Source organism: Chenopodium album, chromosome 6 (assembly GCF_948465745.1).
Source record: "Chenopodium album chromosome 6, dcCheAlbu1.1, whole genome shotgun sequence".
NCBI classification, from domain to species: domain Eukaryota; kingdom Viridiplantae; phylum Streptophyta; class Magnoliopsida; order Caryophyllales; family Amaranthaceae; genus Chenopodium; species Chenopodium album.
In genome coordinates this window covers 28,795,990-28,801,521 of record NC_137839.1, presented here as the reverse complement: position 1 = coordinate 28,801,521, position 5,532 = coordinate 28,795,990, and the positions used below count along the sequence as shown (strand labels likewise).

Genomic DNA, 5,532 nt, shown 5'->3' with positions numbered 1-5,532 from the left:
CACGAGTCGCCAAAAGGATCCTCTGGCGAAAGTCGCCGACAGAAGTAGCTCGTCTCCTCTTAATAGCGACCAATCGATGGCCGATAGGAAAACGAGTAGCCCTAAGCACCCTAGGGGCTAAGAAAGGCAGGTACGAGTATCCCCAAGCTTGAAACCGAGAAAAGATAAGCCTAAAGGAAAAAGCACTAGGGTTAGGATCCGCATATACTCGGAATGGACGTAGCTAATTGGGATTGGAGATGACTAAGTCAAGTGTTGCGAGGGAAAATCAACTAAGCAATCAAAAGAGTAAGGTAGGCTAATCTCCTATAGGTTAAGCTAGCGCCAACTACGAGAGACTCTAACTAGGAGCCTTGCAAATCTACTCAATCAACAAAAGCAAGCCACATATCAATTTTCTGTATCAATGCAAGCCTACAATGCATTCTAGTGCAAAAAATCAAAGTTAGCTACTCTTCAATTAATCACACACATGCACTTAATCAATCAACCAATTTAATCACAACATCAACTCGATTAATTTCGCCCAATTAACATCAATCCATCACTCATACATGCTTCACCATTCTCCTAGCAAGAGAACTACTCACAACCCATTGAAATTAAGATAAAAGCTATGGGGACACAATCCACCCTAGCCCCAACCAATCGGGTCGCGTTCTCTCCGATAGCTTCAAATCAACCCTTAAGCTAGCTTCTCATGATTCCACGAAGGAACCGAAAAAAGATAAAGAAATGAAAAACTTTGAGAAGGTAATCCCGACATCTCAACTATGCATACTCTCTCCATAGGTTTGAAGTCTATCTCCCTCCACCGTTCTTTGACCAACCCCACTAAAGTCTAAGAGTCTTTTATTGGGTTGTAACGTAAGGCTAAGGGTTAAGGCGGGGTAAAAATTTGAAAATTTTGGTGATATTTCCTAAGTGAAGCAAAAGAGTGGCCTAATCTCAAAAACAAACTCAAGAAGTCACAAAATATCAAACAAATATACCAATAATGCCATCTCCCCCAAGCTTATACAACACTAACACAATATATACCAAAAACGAAGTAACGCTCCCCCACCCCCCCAAGCTTGAACGAAGCATTGTCCTCAATGCTTAAACTAGGGAAGAAAACGAAACCAAACTAAAATATTTTTGTGTTTTTTTGTTTTTTTTTCAAATTTTTTTTTTAGCTCTTATTTGGCGTCCTTGCCTTTTTTTTCAACTATTGACGGCTTTTTCTTGAAACTTCATTTGATTTTCTTGAATTGCATCTTTCTTCTCAAACTTTTTGCATGTTCTTTTCAAGCTCAACTTTCAAGACCTTACTTAAACCAATTCACAAAGTTTTCTTGCTCATGATCAACACTCTCAAAACTCAAACCTCACATGCCAATGCTTCACTAACTAAATGGGTTGGTAGACATAGGCCATTGGGTTTGTAACGCGGTTTAAACAAGAGCGGGAAACATTAGGCTCAAATTGGTTAATAAGTAGGTCGATGCAAAATAGAAAACCAAATTTGTAACAAAAAAAAAGAAGATAAAGAAAAATGAGAAAAGGTGCCCTTTTCCTCCCCTAGAGTGGCTCGGTCACGATCTTGGGAGCTAGAGGTAAAAAAAAGGATTAAGACATGCATAGTCAAGGATCCTAAATAGCCACTCAACAAGGTGATGAAGGCTAGAACAAATGAAGCTCACAAGGGATTATAACCAAACAAATACCAACCAAGGGTTTCAAATCCACTATAGAGAGCAACTCCATCTTACCACCACTAGTGGAAAAATTGTCATTCGTAACAGGCTATTTGTAACGGGCAAAGTTATGCCCATTACAATAAACATATTCGTAACGGTCAAAATAATAGTCCGTTACAAATACATATTATTCGTAACGGGCAACATAGTGTCCGTTACGAATACTATATTGTCCGTTACGAATACTTACAAGATAGTGCCTGTTACAAATGTTTGAATATGGCCCAACTGATGAGAAAAGCCCACTTATAGTTATAACTAGGGTTCCTTACTTTCACTCTTCTCAAGCCGTCTTTCCTCTCTCCTCTCTCCTCTCTCTCCTCTATCATTTTACTCAATCTCTCTCTTCTCCTTACTCAATCTCCTCCATTTTTATCTCCTCTATGTGGATATAAGAACAATGGAACAAGCACAAGATAGTGCCCTAACTTCTACGACTGCATATGCTTCGGTGGTGGTTCGGGTCCTGGTAATTTAATGGCGAAGATTCGGTAGATTGAAGCTGGTTTGATTGAAGAAGAAGAAGGTCTTAATGACGTTGGCGTTATTGCAAAATGTGCTGAGATTTAGAATGCTATAAGGTGAACTAATTTCTCTTTTTTGGGGGTTTTATTTTATTTTTTGTTTCTGGGTTCATTTTGATTTTTTTATGGGTTTGTTTGATCTAATTTATGTGACTTGATTTGGATAATTTAAGGTTTTGTGTTAAATTTGGTTGGAGATTTTGTTGTATACAATAAGTGAATCGAAATTCCGTGTGTGTTTGATTTTTTTTTTTTTTTTTTTGTGGATTTAAGCATATGTCAATTCTTAAATTTGGATAATTTAAGAATTGACTAAAACTCACACGGACTAACATCTCACTATACCATTGACTAAAACATATGAAGAGTAAAACATATGTCAATAATAAGACTATCAAAACAAGAGAGCAGAATAATTTAAAATCCAATAGCTGCCTTTTTCTTTGAATCGTAAGAGAGTAAGTATGGATTTAAGCATGTACTAGATTAGTTTAGATGCTATTTATTTCAATAGTTGTCGACTGCAAGGTAGGGGTGTGGCTAGAATGTTACATTTTTAATTTGTTTCTCTTTTATCACAGTAGTCACATTATTCATTTGTTTTTCTTTTAAAAAGTTGGCCTAAGATCAATGGACATATTTTGCAATTCCTTCCATGTGGTTCACATTTTTACGGTTAAATTATGGTGTCCCTTGAACATATATAGGGGGACTTTTCTTTTGTATAAGATTGGCTGCCATCTCTTATAATTTAAGATGTTGGTCTTTTATGCATATCTAGTTAGTGTCTTCACCGTCTTGCACTCTTGCATGGGGTCATAGTCAATTGATTATTGGTAATGATTGGTAATTGTGTTTATGATTTTTGTTCCAATATATTTTCTTGCTTTCTTTATTTATTTTTCTTTATTATTTTATTTATTTATTCTGGCGCTGATTCATATATTCTTGATTGATTTTTTAGGCTGCTGCTTGGTCTTATTCATGGGATAGTAATAGTTCACATTATGTTTATGCTGGATTATAGGTTTTACTTCTTACCAATGATTGTTCATTTTTATACTGATACTATTATTGTTTTTGTACCATTCAATGCCTATATGCTCCTTGCTAGAGTGGTGCTCTTTCCTCCTTTGTTGGCTGTCTTTCATGCTTTTTTTTTTTTCTAGGAAAGGTGGTTTGATGACGATGAACAAAGGCTGTGATTTTTTTTTTTTTTTTTTTTTTTTTTTAAGATAAATGAACTATGTTTCTTTGCTTTAGCCTATGTAATCTCAAGGCTTATTTTCTTCATCAAGAATTTATGGACTTAGGAATGCTATTTCTTCACTTTCCCTTCACTCACTTAGAAGTTCCCTTCACTCATAAAGATTACCAACTTCACTAATCTCAGTGATTATATTGAGAATGATTCTTCGATTAGTGCTGTCTTTCTTGCTAGCCTCCATTTATACTTAAATTTTAGTACTAAAATCTAATCTAAGGCCGTCTACCTTGTTCCTATTGATATTGTTTGAAAAGGTGTGCTAAGCAATGGTCTTCTGGTTTAGAAAATTTTGAGGTTTGGCTACTTATGTCTAGCTTAATGGTTGACTTTAAACATTTGGGTAATTATTGCTGTGTTAATTTTCAATCCCTAACTTATCTTATCTGCCTTTTTTTCCCTTTCCTCTTTGCCAGAATCTTCTTCCTCGTCAACAGATGATGCTTTGAAGGCATTCCTATTGAGGTCAGCTTCCAGCAACTCCTCCTTGTCTGCCTCTGGGAAGGCTTCTGACCAGCCCAAGCGAACACCAGTATCAAGTGTTGAGATGGACAACCTTGCTTATCCCATCCACAACCCTTCTGATCATAAACTTGGTAGGAGTAGTTACAGGCATATCAAACGCAATTGACAGCGGGTTTCAATCATGGGGTCCGTTGTTTGGGAAGCTGTTCTTTGCATTGTGGGTGATTCTACACCTTTATCGGTCGGTCTTTGATGTTGCTCTTGATTGCTGCTGTTACTACAGGCCTGCTACTGTTTGTGCTCCATTGTTTACTAAATTTTGTAATCAATAGCGTTTTGGACTTCTTAATAGAAGAGTTTAGACTTAGCATACAAAATTGGATTTGGTGTATATATTGTGTTTGATAATATGTTTGTGGAATGAAATATTTGGATTTGCTATAAATTATTAAAATAATTTTGGTGGTAAATGGAAAGAAGAATAGGGGTATTTGTAACTAGAACCTGGAATGTTAGTTACAAATGCCCCTAATTTTTTTTGTCTTATTCGGAGATTATTCGTAACGGGCACTTATAATGTCCGTTACAAATAAGTAGTTAATCGTAACGGACATTATAAGTGCCCGTTACGAATAACTGTTATTCGTAACGAACATTACAAGTGTCCGTTACGAATAACTACTTATTTGTAACGGACATTATAAGTGAGACAGGGTAAAGTCGTATCCCCTAATCAAAAGTAAATACCTAAATCCTCTAACTAAAGTAGATAGGGAAGTAGGGTCGATCTCCACAGGGAAACAAGTCTTTTTACTCCTAATTAATTATTATAATCTAAATTATCTAAGTAACCAATATTTATATTTGAGTATGAAACTAAACTACAAAGAATAGGAATAGGGAGAAAACAATATATAAAAGGATCTGGGGCATAGGTTCACCAATAAATAATACTCTAGGGTAAAACATAGTAATCAACCATTGACATTGCATAAATAACATGATTAACAGGCTCTCGCAATTTATTAATCAACATAGATCTAACAGGCTCTCGCAATTTACTAGATCTAAGTTCTTATTGAAAATAGCCTTTAATATCAAATTAACATCTGCTCGATTCATCAATTTAATATTGCTATACTTTTAGAAGCCGCAATTGTAAAACATTAAAACAATCCAATAAGAAATTATCATGCAATACCAACAATCAATAATAGTCAATCATCAATGCATCAATTAACCAGATTGTAAAGGGCTCTCGCTACGTATTACAATCACACAATTAATTTACCGGTATTAAATCTCATCTCTCGAATCTTGACTTAACCATTTATAAATTAACTTGCCTATTGAAACTAGACCTAAACATCAATTCTCATATCTCTATTCTTGAATCAATATTGTCAAACTCATGCATAAAAGATAGGCCTAATCGTCACAGAGCATTAAATCAATCAATAGGAAATCAATCTAGCATTGATAATTAACAACAATAAATTACCCCTTCATTTATTTATTAGATCCCCATAAACCCTAG

General features: G+C 35.3%; 1 long non-coding RNA gene across 1 annotated transcript; it reads left to right on the top strand.

Annotated features, from left to right (window-relative positions):
- The first annotated feature begins 2,350 nt into the window (after positions 1 to 2,350).
- LOC145634785 (uncharacterized) lies at positions 2,351 to 4,452 on the top strand. The gene is made up of 2 exons (XR_014113558.1): positions 2,351 to 3,293; positions 3,947 to 4,452. It is a non-coding gene; the product is annotated as an uncharacterized LOC145634785 (long non-coding RNA).
- Positions 4,453 to 5,532: the final 1,080 nt, after the last annotated feature.